Here is a 19,118-nt window from a genome sequence, read left to right as displayed (position 1 = left end):
GGCATAACAGAAATACTTGCACCAAGATCACATAAGGCATTACAATCAAAATCTTTGACTCTCATTTTAATGATGGGCTCCCAACCATCCTCTAGCTTTCTAGGAATAGAAGTTTCAAGTTTTAGTTTCTCTTCTCTAGCTTTTATGAGAGCATTTGTAATATGTTTTGTGAAAGCCAAATTTATAGCGCTAGCATTGGGACTCTTAGCAAGTTTTTGCAAGAACTTTATAACTTCAGAGATGTGGCAATCATCAAAATCTAAATCATTAAAATCTAAAGCAATGGGATTATCATCCCCAAGGTTGGAAAAAATTTCAGCAGTTTTATCACAAGCAGTTTCAGCAGTTTTAGCAGTTTCAGGTAATTTTGCGCGCTTTGCACTAGGAGTAGAAGCATTGCCAACACCAATTATTTTACCATTGATAGTAGGAGGTGCAGCAACATATGAATCATTAACATTGCTAGTGGTGGTAATAGTCCAAACTTTAGCTACATTTTCTTTTTTAGCTAGTTTTTCATTTTCTTCTCTATCCCACCTAGCACGTAGATTCAGCCATTAATCTTATATTCTCATTAATTCTAACTTGGATGGCATTTGCTGTAGTAACAATTTTATTTTCAATATCCCTATTAGGCATAACTTTCGATTTCAAATGATCAACATCAGAGGCAAGACTATCAACTCTAGAAACAAGAATATCAATTTTATTGAGCTTTTCCTCAACAGATTTGTTAAAGGCAGTTTGTGTACTAATAAATTCTTTAAGCATGGCTTCAAGTCCAGGGGTGTATTCCTATTATTGTTGTAAGAATTCCCATAAGAATTAGCATAACCGTTACCATTATTATAAGGATATCGCCTATAGTTATTACTAGAATTGTTCCGATAAGCATTGTTGTTGAAATTATTATTTTTAATGAAGTTTACATCAACATGTTCTTCTTGGGCAACCAATGAAGCTAATGGAACATTATTAGGATCAACATTAGTCCTATCATTCGCAAGCATAGACATAATAGCATCAACTTTATCATTCAAGGAAGAGGATTCTTCAACGAATTTACCTTCTTACCTCGTGGAGCTCTTTCCGTGTGCCATTCGGAGTAATTAACCATCATATTATCAAGAAGCTTTGTTGCTTCACCAAGAGTGATGGACATAAAGGTACCTCCAGCAGCTGAATCCAATAAATTCCGCGAAGAAAATTTTAGTCCTGCATAGAAGGTTTGGATGATCATCCAAGTAGTCGGTCCATGGGTTGGGCAATTTTTAACCGGAGATTTCATTCTTTCCCAAGCTTGAGCAACATGTTCATTATCTAATTGTTTAAAATTCATTATGCTACTCCTCAAAGATATAATTTTAGCAGGGGATAATATCTACCAATAAAAGCATCCTTGCATTTAGTCCAGGAATCAATACTATTCTTAGGCAGAGATAGCAACCAATCTTTAGCTCTTCCTCTTAATGAGAAAGGAACAATTTTAATTTTATAATGTCACCATCTACATCTTTATATTTTTGCATTTCACATAGTTCAACAAAATTATTGAGATGAGCAGCAAGCATCATCGAACTAATACTGGAAAATTGCTCTCGCATAACAAGATTAAGTAAAGCAGGTTTAATTTCAAAGAATTCTGCTGTAGTAGCAGGTGGAGCAATAGGTGTGCATAGGAAATCATTATTATTTGTGCTAGTGAAGTCACACAACTTAGTATTTTCAGGGTTGGCCATTTTAACAGTAGTAAATAAAGCAAACTAGATAAAGTAAATGCAAGTAAACTAAATTTTTTGTGTTTTTGATATAGCAAACAAGACAGCAAATAAAGTAAAGCTAGCAACTAATTTTTTTGTGTTTTGATATAAGTGCAGCAAACAAAGTAGTAAATAAAATAAAGCAAGACAAAAACAAATTAAGAGGTTGAGAAGTGGAGACTCCCCTTGCAGCGTGTCTTGATCTCCCCGCAACGGCGCCGTAAATTTGCTTGATGCGTGTAGTTGACACGTCCGTTGGGAACCCCAAGAGGAAGGTGTGATGCGCACAGCGGCAAGTTTCCCTCGGTTAGAAACCAAGGTTTAATCGAACCGAGTAGGAGTCAAGAAGCACGTTGAAGGTTGATGGCGGCGGGATGTAGTGCGGCGCAACACCGGAGATTCCGGCGCCAACGTGGAACCCGCACAACACAACCAAAGTACTTTGCCCCAACGAAACGAGTGAGGTTGTCAATCTCACCGGCTTGCTGTAACAAAGGATTAACCGTATTGTGTGGAAGATGATTGTTTGCGAGAGAAAACAGTAAAAACAAGTATTGCAGACAGATTTGTATTTCAGTATTAAAAGAATGGACCGGGGTCCACAGTTCACCAGAGGTGTCTCTCTCATAAGATAAAAGCATGTTGGGTGAACAAATTACAGTCGGGCAATTGACAAATAGAGAGGGCATAACAATGCACATACATGACATGATAAGTATAGTGAGATTTAATTGGGCATTACGACAAAGTACATAGACCGCCATCCAACCGCATCTATGCCTAAAAAGTCCACCTTCAGAGTTATCGTCCGAACCCCTCCAGTATTAAGTTGCAAAGCAACAGACAATTGCATTAAGTATGGTGCGTAATGTAATCAACAACTACATCCTCGGACATAGCGCCAATGTTTTATCCCTAGTGGCAACAACACAACACAACCTTAGAACTTTCTCATCACTCGTCCCGGTGTCAATGCGGGCATGAACCCACTATCGAGCATAAGTACTCCCTCTTGGAGTTAAAAGTAAAAACTTGGCCAGAGCCTCTACTAGAAACGGAGAGCATGCAAGATCATAAACAACACATATGTAATAACTTGATAATTAACATGACATGGTATTCTCTATCCATCGGATCCCGACAAACACAACATAGAGTATTACGGATAGATGATCTTGATCATGTTAGGCAGCTCACAAGATCCAACAATGAAGCACAATGAGGAGAAGACAACCATCTAGCTACCGCTATGGACCCATAGTCCAGGGGTGAACTACTCACTCATCACTCCGGAGGCGACCATGGCGGTGTAGAGTCCTCCGGGAGATGAATCCCCTCTCCGGCGGGGTGCCGGAGGAGATCTCCGTAATCCCCGAGATGGGATCGGCGGCGGCGGCGTCTCTGGAAGGTTTTCCGTATCGTGGTTTTTCGCCTCAGGGGTTTCGCGACGGAGGCTTTAAGTAGGCGGAAGGGCAGAGTCGGGGGCCAGACGAGGGGGCCACACCATAGGGCGGCGCGGGCCCCCCCCTGGGCCGCGCCGCCTTGTGGTGTCGCCACCTCGTGGCCCCACTTCGTGTGTTCTTCGGTCTTCTGGAAGCTCCGTGGAAAAATAGGCCCCTGGGTCTTCGTTTCGTCCAATTCCGAGAATATTTCGTTACTAGGATTTCGAAACCAAAAACAGCGTAAAACGAGAACCGGCACTTCGGCATCTTGTTAATAGGTTAGTTCCAGAAAATACACGAATATGACATAAAGTGTGCATAAAACATGTAGGTATCATCAATAATATGGCATAGAACATAAGAAATTATCGATACGTCGGAGACGTATCAATCATCTCTGGAAGGGACAAAATTTTCATCGGCACCTTCTGGCAACAGTTGTTCTGTCTAGCAGACACTACTCTGAACTTGAGTTCTTCGTACCACCCTCAAAGTGACGGTCAAACCGAACCCTTGAACCAATGTCTGAAAACATATCTTTGGTGTCCTATCCACTCCAAACATTAGCAATGGTCCAAATGGGTGCCTCGGGCAAAGTACTAGTACAACACAACTTTCCATTCAACATTGGGACGATCGCCTTTTGAGGACCTGTATGGCCACAAGCCGCGTCACATGGAAGTACAACTAGAGTCACTGCCAAGTCACACTGATGTGGAAAATGGCTCCAAGAACGTGCAACTAAGTTGCATGTCATCAAACAACATCTGTATAGAGCACAAAAACGCATGAACTCGCAAGCTGATAAAAATCGCAGTGAGCGAGAATTTGCAGTGGGTGACCATGTCTACCTCAGGCTCCAGCCCTATGTTTAGACATCGATGGCGGCTCGTTCCTCTTAAAAGCTTGGTTTCAAGTTCTTTGGGCCGTACCTTGTGATTCAATGAATTATCCAGGTGGTCTACAAACTCCAACCTCCCCCCTACGACACACATACATCCTGTAATGCATGTCTCCCAGCTGAAGAAGGCGATCAAGCCAACTAACGAGGTAAGTTCATCGCTAACACTCTCGTTCATGCGTGTGCTGGCCAAAGTGCAACCTACAGAGATACTGGAGGGACGCAAGAGGACACCACAAGTTCTTTTTCGTTGGGAGGGACTACGAGTCAACTGCATGTCGTGGGAGCCTCTCCATGCCATGGTCAACAACTTTCCCGATGCTTCAGCTTGGGGGCAGGCCGGTACTGAAGGGGAGGGTAATGTCACGACACCTCTCATGACCAACGCCGTCAAGGTGGCAAGGAGAACGACTGAGCGACAGAGGATCCATGAAGCCCACTTGGTGTTGAAGCCAAGGCCCGCGACAACCCAACGCACTGAGACGACCCAACATGATAAAGAGGTGAACGAGTACGTGATTAGGCATTGTGAAAGACAATTGTAACCACGGGGTGAAATCCCATCATCCTTCTCCCTCTGTTCGCGATCGTGTGCAACTTTGTATCAAACTATACCAGAATATCGAGACTTCGTCCGTGAGTGGAAATAGATCCTCACATACGACATATGTGAAGCAGAAATACGAGTTGCAGAACAATGTGTGCCTATACCACCTCCTCGGCTCCGTCGGCATGGGCCTCCTAGGGTTTAAGTTCGTCTAAACAATTATTGATGAACTATTACACTAGATTAGTAGATTAGAGGTGAGAAACAATCCTATCACAAATTGCATGCAACCCGATCGCCTTCTGTTATGGTTAGTAAAAAAATATTATGAGCAAGCTGCATATACATATTCTACACTTAGGTTAGTAAATTATGAATCCGCGGGGTTACGATGATGTTCAGGTGGCCAAAATAGTGGTAAACAAACAGGCCTAATCTCGAGACAGATTCTTCGTCTTGTAGAAAGTAGACTACAAACTTATTTTCTTTGATATAATAAAGTAGACTACAAACATGAGAGGAAAAGTAGAAAATCTAGAATGAATTTTATATAAAAAAAACCATAGAATGACTTGGGAACGGGCGACGAGATCTCCACCGTCGTCGTCGTCTCCCTCCGGATCCCTCTCATCTCCATAACTTTCGCACGCACCCACAACTGCCTGGCTCATCGCCGAGTCCAATATCATCGCGCACGCAGGCCACCGACCGCCACCGCGCGCCAGATCCCACGTCCACCCCGCCTCCGCGGCCGGAGGCGGCGACCGGTGTGCGTTGGCCGGTGCCGGCAGCCTCGCCGGGGCAAGATGAGCGGGCACGACTCCAAGTACTTCTCCACCACCAAAAAGGGGGAGATCCCCGAGCTCAAGGAGGAGCTCAACTCCCAATACAAGGTCACCCTCCTCACCTCGCCGTCCCCCCCCCCCCCCCCCCGTCCCTATCTCCCTGTGTAAACTTGCCGTGCCTGGGGACTGGTTGGCCTGGATCCAGATCTGGCCGGCGGTGTTGGGTGCCCACGCGCGGGCGGTTCGAGATCTGCGGCCTCTCTCGTTGGTTCTGCACGGGATTAGGTTCTGTTAGGGGGATTGGTTTCCGCGCAGAGAGCGAAGATCTAGGTGCCACGTCTGCAGCGAAATGAGCTTAAATTTATCGAATTCAGCGCAGGACCGGGTTAGAATTGATCGGATGGATTTGGGTTTGAATTGTCTTGGAGCTAGATAGATTAATGGACTAAGTTCTGATCCAAGCAGGATTAATTTGAACTGAGTGACTGCTCCATGTCTGCTTAGATGAGTTGGCAGGGTGGCCAATCTGTTGATCCTAAATGTATAAGTTCTGTATAAGGTACTCCAGTAGAAAATTGGAAGTTCATATGCGTGGCAGTGCATTACCTCCACCTAGTTCACCATGCTCTGTGCAATTCCTTACCTCCATGGCTCCAGATATGCATTGCCGTAGACGTAGAAATGGGACCTTGTTGCTGATAAAAAAGTGTCCATCCTTTATCTATACGTATGTGTGGTTTTTGCACGCGAGTTTGTGCAAGATAGTTATAACAGCAAGGAGGAATGTTTGGGCATCATTTTTCCACGTTTTGCCAACAAGATGTACACCGTTTCGTTTTGGTGGCCTGGTGAATCTGACATGCCTATCTATATCCCACTTGTTACGCAAACATTGTTTCCATCTTTTGCTACATTTTGCATTGGTGCATGTTTTATGTAAAATGTGTGTTCAAATGCAATATTAGTGAACATTTTGGAACTTTTGAAAGCATACATTTTTTTTTGTCTTGTGTTAAAATTATACAATGTACATTTCCAGTCTTTAACGTGAAAACAGCTGAGTGATACGGTTGGCCATGTAGCAAGGCTGGTTGGACTATATACTGTTGTCAATCAATCATCAGCCATAGATCCCATAATTTTTATGCAGAAATAAATGTAGAATTATATATGTTTGCCTTGGCTTATTCAGTACAGTAAACTGCATTTCTGCAATTTCTCGGATCTGATGTACTGTTGGAAACATGGTTTGCAGGATAAGAGAAAAGATGCTGTCAAGAAAGTCATTGCGGCGATGACTGTTGGAAAAGATGTCTCATCATTGTTTACAGATGTTGTGAACTGCATGCAGACGGAGAACTTGGAGCTGAAGAAACTAGTATATTTATATCTCATCAACTATGCTAAAAGTCAACCGGACCTAGCCATACTTGCTGTGAACACATTTGTTAAGGTAAGAAATTATAGCCATACTATGATACGAGAAATAAACATCTATGCAAATAAATAAATAAAGCTGTGACATCATGAAACATATGATGTAGAACAAGCAGGTAATAAGAAGATCGTTAACCCAATTTTTTTGCAGGATTCACAAGATCCAAATCCACTGATTCGTGCTTTAGCTGTGAGGACAATGGGTTGCATCAGGGTAGACAAAATCACAGAGTATCTGTGCGATCCTCTTCAAAGATGCCTCAAGGTGTTTATCATTGCCTGTACAATATTTTCCAAAAAAAGGCTCTTCCCTCGTGTAAATTCTATAATCGTGTCTTGAATTTTCCACAGGATGATGATCCATATGTGCGGAAGACAGCAGCTATCTGTGTTGCTAAGCTTTATGATATAAATGCTGAGCTAGTGGAGGACAGAGGCTTTCTAGAGGCCCTGAAGGACTTAATTTCTGACAATAACCCGATGGTAGTTGCAAATGCTGTTGCTGCGCTGGCAGAGATTCAAGAGAGCAGTGCTCGCCCAATCTTTGAGATCACCAGCCATACGTTGACGAAACTTCTGACTGCTCTGAATGAATGCACAGAGTATGATGCAGTTCTTGCTATATTGATCTGAAATTCTGCATTTTTTTTATTGTAAGCATCTTAACATATTTGATAATTTTTGCAGGTGGGGACAAGTTTTCATTCTTGATTCTCTGTCAAGGTACAAAGCAACCGATGCCAGGGATGCAGAAAATATAGTGGAACGAGTTACACCTCGTCTCCAACATGCGAATTGTGCAGTTGTCCTTTCTGCTGTCAAGGTACTTAACCTGATTCACATGTACAAGAGCATAGTAAGGTCTTTGAAAGTGCTGCATGCAGTTTGTGGATGTGGAATTCTGTATGCATCCTTGGGTGCTTTATGGGATAATTACACAGTGAGGACAGCCGGACAGCACAACATAGGGGATTGTGGAGTAGAACATTGGTTAGAGACGACGAATGAGGGAGGAGAGATTGATAAACTGCCGCCTAATTGCTTGCTTCATAATTGGTACATATGCTGTCAAATATGTATGAGGAACTAGTTGACCCGTAAGTAATGCAGAGGCAGGGGCATTGCGTCTTGGAGGTCTTTCGAAACTAAATTATCAGGGTATTTAGGCCATCAATTCTCTGCATTTCTACTGCATGCTAGACTCAAACTGCTACATTGGCTGATACTTCAGTTTTGGCCTTGAATTATCATGCACATTGGCCCTTCCTGCCATGCTCTGCCACTGTGCAGAGGAGATGGATTTGATCTCTATCTAGATCTAATCTTATCTATTTCCTATTTAAATAGCTATGCTTCCTATTTAAACAATATTTCATATTTATTTTAATGTTATCTAATCCTATATTCATGGACATAACATGTTCAGTAACCATAGATTTGAACAGCGCAATGTGAGGTTGTATTGACCTGTCAGGCCTGAATAGTGAATAGAGGTGCTGCCAGCCCTCGGTGCACGGTAGCATGGTAGGAAAAACTTGTTTTCCAGGACCCAATAATACGTACATTTGTGCTCTTTTAATTAGGTTACAAGTTCCTTTCATCTTCAAATGATATTATCATGAATCGTAGGAACCAATGGACTCTTAACATCGATTTTTTTAAATGTTTCTTGACCTTTTAGTTGAATAGGACTGTGATACATCTCCATCAAAGTAGTTTGGAAAGCGGATTAAGCTACTATTCAAGGCAACAGCAGTTGCTGTTTTTTTTTCTTTCAACAAATGTCCTGTTTCTTTTAGTAAGGTTTAACTTCTGTGTTATCTCTTCCACATAGATAATCCTTCTACAAATGGAGCTCATTACTAGCACAGATGTTGTCCGGAATCTCTGCAAGAAAATGGCACCGCCTCTTGTTACACTCCTGTCGGCAGAGCCCGAGATTCAGTATGTAGCACTGAGGAACATCAATCTGATTGTTCAAAAAAGGCCTACAATACTCGCACATGAAATTAAGGTGATGCATTTGTTTCTCTTCGAGTTATTGTTAGTCGTTAATCATGACATAGCGTGTCCGGTAACTCAATAGTATGTCTGGAAATAGGTCTTCTTTTGCAAGTACAATGACCCAATTTATGTCAAGATGGAAAAGTTGGAGATTATGATAAAGCTTGCCTCAGATCGGAATATTGATCAGGTACTTAATCTTCTGTTCTTGTGTACTCCTTAATATTGATTCGAAGAATTTTATCTCATACATAACAAAAGTACAAATAGTGTAAATAAAACATCGCAGAAACAAAGGTCGAAGGTTCAATTTACTGAGCTTTTACTGAGCATCTTGCTCCTTTCAGATGTTGGTACTAGATGATCTGTTTTCTGGATTTGGATCCATAAGCTAACATAGCTCTTTGTAGGTACTATTGGAGTTTAAGGAGTATGCCACAGAGGTGGACGTTGATTTTGTCAGGAAAGCTGTCCGTGCTATTGGAAGATGTGCAATTAAATTGGACAGAGCTGCTGAAAGGTGCATCAGTGTTTTGCTAGAGCTGATTAAGATAAAGGTTAATTATGTTGTACAGGAAGCCATCATTGTTATCAAGGATATCTTTAGACGCTACCCTAACACGTAAGTGCCTTTGCCTGAAACCCCCCAATTTTTTGGCGACTATGGAACTATCAGAGCTCTTCTTTTGTGATCAACATTTTTTTATAAAGAAGTAATCCTTTTCTTGCCGAATATGCAGGTATGAGTCTATAATTGCAACACTTTGCGAAAGTTTGGACAATCTAGATGAACCAGAGGCTAAGGTATTAGTCTATGACCAACCTTTGTAATTTCTTGCATGTTTTGTTCTCTTAAATCTTTCTTTGTAATTTCTTGCATGTTTTGTTCTCTTAAATGCTCTTTTTTCCTCCAGGCATCAATGATTTGGATAATTGGAGAATATGCTGAAAGAATTGACAATGCTGACGAACTCCTTGAGAGCTTCTTGGAATCATTTCCAGAAGAACCAGCATTAGTGCAACTGCAGTTGCTAACAGCAACTGTCAAATTGTTTCTTAAGAAGCCAACCGAGGGGCCCCAGCAGATGATTCAGGTTGCTGTAGTCAGTTCCCTTCTTTACTTGCGCAGATGATAGATATGCTTCGAGATTGCTCAGTAAAGACTTAACTTTTGGCATGGTGTATAAGGAGCCTTTGAATATTTCCTTATTTGTCTGTTGAAACGATGCCCATTGAAATCTTTACAGCTATGAGCATAGTGTTGATTTTCGCCGCAACATTAATGGTTAGAATAGCCAATTCTAGTGAGAGAGAGAACGTTTGGTTCATAAGGGTAAACTATGTTTGCATTTCCTTTAGCCGAATGATCAATGTATGCAAAGGAGCAGTCGCTTATTCCAATAGAATGGATGTTCTGCCCCTGTAATAGATTATGTTTAAAAGCTTTGCGTGTCACAAGTTTTTACCTAATCGGCATAACTTTTTATAGGCCGTTCTCAATAATGCAACAGTTGAAACAGACAATCCTGATTTGCGCGATCGAGCTTACATATACTGGCGCCTTCTTTCTACTGATCCAGAGGTATTGCATGTTTACAGTTTACACCTTTTAGCCCGTGTTTTGTTAAGGTATCCTTGCGGCCTCTGAATTATGTGTGGCTTTCAACAGGCAGCCAAAGATGTTGTTCTCGCAGAGAAGCCTGTGATCAGTGACGACTCTAACCAGCTTGACTCTTCACTTCTTGATGAGTTACTAGCAAACATTTCTACTCTATCCTCAGTTTATCACAAGCCTCCGAAGCATTCATCAGCCGTGTTAAGGCAGCTCCTAGGGCAGATGATGAGGAGTTTGCTGATGCTGGAGAAGCAGGGTATTCGGAGTCGCCGTCTCAGGGAGTTGATGGGGCATCACCTTCCTCTAGTACTGGCACTTCATCGAATGTGCCAGTGAAGCAGCCAGCTGCTCCTGCTCCGATCCCAGATCTCCTAGGTGATTTAATGGGTTTGGATAATGCCCTGGTTCCTGTTGACGAGCCTACGGCACTTTCAGGGTCAGCAAAACCTTTACAATTTTTGCTCGAAGTTTAGTTTGATATCTTGAGCTAGTTTTTGACTAGTTTGATTATTCTTGTTTTTTATCCCTTGCAGACCTCCACTACCTGTTGTATTACCTTCTACCACTGGCCAAGGACTCCAGATTAGCGCACAACTAGTGCGGCGCGATGGCCAGATATTCTATGATATATCTTTTGAGAATGGCACCCAGAGTGTATTGGATGGATTTATGATCCAGTTTAACAAGAATACATTTGGTCTTGCAGCTGGTGGACCACTTCAGGTGCAACGATGTGTATATTTTATAAGCTTTTTTTCCCCTAAATTTCGGTTTCCTATACTGAACTTGGTGTCCTTTGATGAACAAGGTTACTCCACTGCAACCTGGGGCATCAGCCAGGACACTACTTCCTATGGTTTTTTCCCAGAATGTCTCTCCTGGGGCACCAAACTCGCTACTGCAGGTTGCGGTGAAAAATAATCAGCAACCAGTGTGGTATTTCAGTGACAAAGGCTCACTGCATGTCTTCTTTGGTGAAGATGGCAAAATGGAGAGAACGAGTTTTCTTGAAGTAAGATTTAATCTTACTTGTTTTTGCATTACTAGTTGATTTGGTTCACTTGCTGTTTGGTTTTGGACTGTTGGCTCTACGAGTTTTGTTGGAAACTGTTAGAACTGCTGTGGCTTCTGTCCTTTCATCTTTGTTTACCTGTAGTCTAAATTGGTTTTTATCTTATGGCAGGCATGGAAATCTTTGCCTGATGACAACGAATTTTCAAAAGAATACCCCAACTCTGTCATCAACAGCATAGATGCTACCATCGAGAACCTTGCAGCATCAAATGTGTTCTTTATTGCCAAGCGGAAAAATGCAAACATGGATGTGCTGTATTTGTCCGCGAAGATTCCACGTGGAATTCCGTTCCTGATAGAGCTTACTGCTGCAGTTGGTGTTCCTGGCGCAAAGTGTGCAGTCAAAACTCCTAACAAGGAGTTTGTGCCCCTATTCTTTGAAGCTATGGAGCCTCTTATCAAGTGACGTGGAACTCAACGATATAGTTGTTCCTTCAAAATTGATCACCTACCAGAGGTCTTTGACGGGCCATTGTTTCGCGGAAGCTAGTGTGAATTGTATTTGTTGTTTTTTGTATTAGAAAACAGTATTTAAACATGCCAGTTTCCTGGTCTCAAAGTTTTCCTCTAGGATACTCAACATGGTGATGTTGTCTCGCATAAATTGTATATCTTGCCTTGCTGTACCTGAACAAATTTTTGCTACGCCATAGCATATGAAAATGTGACTAGTTTTGAACAGCTGATGTAATACACATGTAATATTGATTCTGTTTTATTTGAGCCATGGTCTAAGATGCTGCTCGAATTTTCTGCAAATGGAATATGAATTGAGCTTCAAGAGCTACACAATCAGATTGGAGTGACATACAATTTGATCGGAACAAAACTAGACGAACAATTACACAGAAAAGTAACATTAAAAGATGAGGGGCTACAAGTTCAAGGTTACATTGCAGCTCCTGGCAAACTTGAATTTCCTGATTCACTGCGCCAATTCTTGAGAGCTTTGCTTCGTTGCGCTCGCGTTTCAATCCGACGCACATCAGTATCCAGTTCGCATCGGAAAGATCTTGCTTGGCGACTTCGACCGCTGCTGGTGGTGGTTCGTGGACTGCAGCGCCTGGCCAACCATGGCGGCGCGCGAGGCACGCGACACCGGCGTGCCGCCGGCCAGGGCGCGCTGGTAGGCCTCGTCGTCCTCCATGCTCCCGCCTCCCTCGAGCGCCAGGTGCACGAGGTGCCGCATGTCGTACGACGTCAGCTCGTGCTGGTCGGTGAGCTCGGGACCGTCGGAGCGCGCCTCAAAGCCCGACAGCTGCAGGTTTCCCATCTCTTGCGCGAGCGCGCCGCCGCGGAACGGGCGCACGGAGAACTGGGCGCCGCACTCGTCCTCGTCGTCGTCGTCATCCTCGTATCCGGCGACTGTATGCTTGTTATGTCCTGCCCGGCGGTGAGATGGCCGCCGGTAGGGTTCCGGTGGGGAGAAGGGAGATCTGGGGAAGAGAGAGCTTGGAGAAGAAGAAAGACACAGTTCAACCATTTAATTCCTCGATGATCTGATCCTTACAGCACACAGGCTTATAACCCGCCTGGCCCAACGCACACACACCCAGCGACACGTGGCTCTATCCTAGCCACAGCTACCCTTCTCCTGCGCCGTCCGATAACTGAACCGCTCTCCTCTCAGTCACTTGCACCTGATGCTTCAGCAGTCGTAACACCACCTCCCCCTGAAGGACCAGCTTGCCCCCAAGCTGGAGCAATGGGAAAACGAGCTCGCAGCACATCATAGTCCTCCCATGTAGCTTGACTCAGTGGTAGAGATGTCCACTTGACCTTGATCTGGACATGAGCCGTATTACCTTTCTTGCATAGGCGTCGCTCCAGAATCTCTTCAGGTTCCAGTTCTTGTGTGTCCATCTGTATGTGCACAGGCAAATCGGTGGACACCGCTGTATTGTCCGGCACGAACGGCTTCAGCTGCGAGACATGAAAGACGTTGTGTATCTTGGTAGTTGCCGGAAGCGCCAGCTTGTAAGCCACTTGTCCAATCTTTGCCACAATTTCATATGGACCGAAGTACTTGTATGATAGCTTCGGCACTGTCCTCTGAACCACTGATTGTTGCACATAAGGCTGCAGCTTAAGGAAGACAGAGTATCCAACCTGAAACTCCCTGTGAGAACGATTCTGGTCGGCATAATGCTTCATTCGCTTCTGTGCTCTTTCCAGCTGGTATTTCAACATTGCCGACACTGATTGTCGTTCTGCCAGAAAATCTTTTACTTCCATGTTGGCAGTGGTGTTCAGGTCTGGCAGCATCCCATAGTGTGGTTCTTCCTTGTACAATGCTTTGAAAGGCGAGCAACCAATCGCTGTGTGGTGAGAGGTGTTGTACCAAAACTCTGCCAGAGGCAACCAGCTGAACCATTTGTTGGGCTGCTCATTCGCAGCGCATCGGAGGTACATTTCCAAAGATTGGTTCACCCGCTCAGTCTGTCCATCTGACTGAGGATGATATGCACTGCTCATCTGTAGCTTGGTGTCGAACATGGCAAAGAGGTCTTTCCAGAAGTGACTTGTGAACACAGGATCTCTGTCTGAGACAATAGAGATGGGCATACTGTGCAGCTTCACAACATTGTTGAAGACAGCCTTTGCCACGGAGTGAGCAGAGTATGGATGTTTCAGAGGTACAAAATGAGCATATTTCGTGTACCTATCGACAATGACCAATATGACATCGTATCCAGCCGACTTTGGGAGCCCTTCGACAAAATCCATAGATATTTCTTACCAAGCTCCCTGTGGAATCCTCAGTGGCTGTAAGAGACCTGGGGGTTTGCAGTGTTCATGTTTTGCCTGTTGACAGATAGTGCATTGCTGCACAAATTCCTGCACTGCAGCTTTCATGCCAGTCCATGCAAACAGTTTGTGTACCCTCTGGTAAGTTGCCTGGATGCCAGAATGGCCTCCAATAGCACTTGCATGAAAAGCCTGGATTAACTTGGTTTGTAATCCTGTGTTAGCCCCAATCCAAATCTTCCCATGAAGTTTAATTAACCCATGTTGTAGTTCATAACCATCACTGTTAGTGCCTGTCACAGCTAACTCTTGAAGCAGAGCTTGAGCCTTGTTATCCACAGCATATGAATTGACCACCTCTTGAATCCATACTGGAACACCAGCTGATATTGCATAGATGGAGAAAGCATGGCCCACTCTTGACAGTGCATCTGCCACTTTGTTTTCCTCACCTTTCTTGTACTGGAAGGAAAAATTCAAGCCCACCAACCTTGTCATTGCCTTCTTTTGCAGATCAGTATGGAGCACTTGATCCTCCAGATTGCATAGGCTTTTGTGGTCTGTTTTGATGACAAAGGGCCCTCGAGACAAATATTGTCTCCACCTGTCTACTGCCATCATGATGGCCAGGAACTCTTTCTCATAGATAGACAATTTTTTGTTGTTGACGCTGAGCGCTTTGCTGTAGTAAGCAACCGGGTGGCCTTCTTGTACCAATACAGCACCAATTCCCGTGTCACATGCATCAGTTTCAATCCAGAAGGACTTGGTGAAATCTGGCAATGCCAATACGGGTGTGTTGCTCATGGCCTGTTTGAGAAGATCAAACGCTTGTTGTGCCTCTGTATTCCAGTGAAATCCTTGTTTCTGAAGTAAGAGTGTTAACGGCTTGGCTAGCACTCCATAACCCTTCACAAATTTCCTGTAATAACTCGTGAGGCCCAAGAAACCCCTTAATTCGGTGACATTAACGAGCACGAAGCCACCGCAAGCATAGCTTGAGTCTTGGTAGGGTCGATCGCTACTCCTTTGTCGGAGATTATGTGCCCCAGGTACTCCAGTTGAGCTCCGTGCAAAGGAACACTTGCTCAGCTTTGCATACAATTTGTTGTCCTTGAGCACTTGAAACACTTGGTGCAGGTGCTGTAGGTGCTCCTCAAGAGACTTGCTGTACACTAGAATATCGTCCATGAAAACCAGCACAAACTTGCGAACAAATGGTGCAAACAGAGAGTTCATAACACATTGAAAAGTGGCCGGGGCATTGCTGAGCCCAAACGGCATCACCCTGAATTGGTATTGACCATTATGGGTTTTGAACGCTGATACGTCTCCGACGTATCGATAATTTCTTATGTTCTATGCCATATTATTGATGATACCTACATGTTTTATGCACACTTTATGTGATATTCGTGCATTTTCTGGAACTAACCTATTAACAAGATGCCGAAGAGCCAGTTCCTGTTTTCTGCTGTTTTTGGTTTCGAAATCCTAGTAACGAAATATTCTCGGAATCGGACGAAATCAAGACCCAGGTCCCTATTTTTCCCGGAGCCTTCCAGAACACCCGAGAGACGCCAGAGGGAAGCCCTGGGGGCCCCACACCACACCCTGGCGCGGCCAGAGGGGGGCCGCGCCGCCCTATAGTGTGGGCCCCCCAGGCCCCTCCGAGGCTGCCCTTCCGCCTATTTAAAGCCTCCGTCGCGAAAACCCTGAGGCGAAAAACCACGATACGGAAAACCTTCCAGAGCCGCCGCCATCGCGAAGCCAAGATCTGGGGGACAGGAGTCTCTGTTCCGGCACCCTGCCGGAGCGGGGAAGTGCCCCGGAAGGCTTCTCCATCGACACCGCTGCCATCTCCACCGCCATCTTCATCACCGCTGCTGCTCCCATGAGGAGGGAGTAGTTCTCCATCGAGGCTCGGGGCTGTACCGGTAGCTATGTGGTTCATCTCTCTCCTATGTGCTTCAATACAATAATCTCATGAGCTGCCTTACATGATTGAGATTCATATGATGATGCTTGTAATCTAGATGTTACTATGCTAGTCAAGTGAGTTTTACTTATGTGATCTCCGGAGACTCCTTGTCCCACGTGTGTAAAGGTGACAAGTGTGTGCACCGTGTGGGTCTCTTAGGCTATATTTCACGAATACTTACTCACTGTTATGAATGGCGTAGTGAAGTGCTTATTTATATCTCTTTATGATTGCAATGTGTTTTGTATCACAATTTATCTATGTGCTACTCTAGTGATGTGTTATTAAAGTAGTTTATTCCTCCCGCACGGTGTAATGGTGACGAGTGTGTGCATCCGTGTTAGTACTTGGCATATGCTATGATCATGATCTCTTGTAGATTGTGAAGTTAACTATTGCTATGATAGTATTGATATGATCTATTCCTCCTACGTGGCGTGAAGGTGACAAGTGTGCATGCTATGTTAGTACTTGGTTTAGTCGTGTTGATCTTTCTTGCACTCTAAGGTTATTTAAATATGAACATTGAATTGTGGAGCTTGTTAACTCCGGCATTGAGGGTTCGTGTAATCCTACGCAATGTGTTCATCATCCAACAAGAGTGTAGAGTATGCATTTATCTATTCTCGTTATGTGATCAAAGTTGAGAGTGTCCACTAGTGAAAGTCTAATCCCTAGGCCTTGTTCCTAAATATCGCTATCGCTGCTTGTTTATCGTTTCTACTGCGTTACTACCGCTGCGTTACTATTGCTTGTTTACTGTCCCGGGCAAAGCACTTTTCCGGTGCCGTTGCTACTACTTATTCATACCACCCGTATTTCACTATCTCTTCGCCGAACTAGTGCACCTATTAGGTGTGTTGGGGACACAAGAGACTTCTTGCTTTGTGGTTGCGGGGTTGCATGAGAGGGATATCTTTGACCTCTTCCTCCCCGAGTTCGATAAACCTTGGGTGATCCACTTAAGGGAAACTTGCTGCTGTTCTACAAACCTCTGCTCTTGGAGGCCCAACACTGTCTACAAGAATAGAAGCACCCGTAGACATCAAGCACTTTTCTGGCGCCGTTGCCGGGGATGAAAGGTAAAAAGGCACTCATACTCCGGTCCCAGGTATAAGTACTTTTCTGTTACCGTTGTGTGTGTGCTCGAAGCTATTTCCTTTAGATCCTGCAATTGCATCTTTTTGTTTCTTGTTTACACTAGTTTGGCATAATGGACAACAATGAGCTTCTTATTCTATTTCCTGATTCAAAACATGGATTGTTTGATGCGAAAATTAAAAAACCTATGAAATCTTATTTGCATGCTGGTAGTAATATTAGTATGAACGCTTTGAACACCATTGTTGATAATAATATAGAAAGTTCTAAGCTTGGGGAAGCTGGTTTTCATGATCTTTTTAGTCCCCCAAGCATTGAGGAGAAAATTTTCTTTGATGATACTTTGCCTCCTATTTATGATGATTATAATAGTGGTCTTTTGGTACAACCTACTATGGAGAGTAAATTTTATTGTGATTATACTATGCCTCCTACACTTGATGAGAATAATAATGATAGCTACTTTGTTGAAATTGCTCCCACTACAACTAATAAAATTGATTATGCTTATGTTGGGAGTAGTACTAATTTTATGCATGAGACTCATGATAAGAATGCTTTATGTGATAGTTATATTGTTGAGTTTGCTCATGTTGCTACTGAAAGTTATTATGAGAGAGGAAAAAATGGTTGTAGAAATTTTCATGTTACTAAAACACCTCTCTATATGCTTAAAATCTTGAAGTTGAGCTTGTCTAGTTTTTCTATGCTTGTTGCATTATGCTTCTTGAACTTGTTTATTTACAAGATTCCTATGCATAGGAAGCATGTTAGACTTAAATGTGTTTTGAATTTGCCTTTTGATGCTCTCTTTTGCTTCAACTACTATTTCTTGCGAGTGCATCATTAAAACTGCTGAGCCCATCTTAACGGCTATAAAGAAAGAACTTCTCGGGAGATAACCCATGTGTTATTTTGCTACAGTACTTTGTTTTATATTTGTGTCTTGGAAGTTGTTTACTACTGTAGCAACCTCTCCTTATCTTAGTTTTGTATTTTGTTGTGCCAAGTACAGTCTTTGATAGAAAAGTAAGTACTAGATTTGGATTACTGCGCAGTTCCAGATTTCTTTGCTGTCACGAATCTGGGTCTACCTCCCTGTAGGTAGTTCAGAAAATTAAGCCAATTTACGTGCATGATCCTCAGATATGTACGCAACTTTCATTCAATTTGGGCATTTTCATTTGAGCAAGTCTGGTGGCCTAATAAAATCCATCTTTACGGACTGTTCTGTTTTGACAGATTCTGCCTTTTATTTCGCATTGCCTCTTTTGCTATGTTGGATGAATTTCTTTGATCCATTAATGTCCAGTAGCTTTATGCAATGTCCAGAAGTGTTAAGAATGATTGTGTCACCTCTGAACATGTTAATTTTTATTATGCACTAACCCTCTAATGAGTTGTTTCGAGTTTGGTGTGGAGGAAGTTTTCAAGGATCAAGAGAGGAGTATGATGCAATATGATCAAAGAGAGTGAAAGCTCTAAGCTTGGGGATGCCCCGGTGGTTCACCCCTGCATATTCTAAGAAGACTCAAGCGTCTAAGCTTGGGGATGCCCAAGGCATCCCCTTCTTCATCGACAACATTATCAGGTTCCTCCCCTGAAACTATATTTTTATTCCGTCACATCTTATGCACTTTGCTTGGAGCGTCGGTTTGTTTTTGTTTTTTGTTTGAATAAAATGGATCCTTGCATTCACTTTATGGGAGAGAGACACGCTCCG

The 19,118-nt window shown here is 43.3% G+C and overlaps 1 pseudogene; it reads left to right on the top strand.

Moving 5' to 3' along the window:
- Positions 1-5,303: 5,303 nt before the first annotated feature.
- On the top strand, positions 5,304-12,131 carry LOC124702460 (annotated as a pseudogene).
- Positions 12,132-19,118: the final 6,987 nt, after the last annotated feature.

Source organism: Lolium rigidum, chromosome 3 (assembly GCF_022539505.1).
Source record: "Lolium rigidum isolate FL_2022 chromosome 3, APGP_CSIRO_Lrig_0.1, whole genome shotgun sequence".
Classification (NCBI taxonomy): domain Eukaryota; kingdom Viridiplantae; phylum Streptophyta; class Magnoliopsida; order Poales; family Poaceae; genus Lolium; species Lolium rigidum.
Note: the sequence above shows the minus strand (reverse complement) of the source record. Positions and strands in the feature narration are given on the sequence as shown.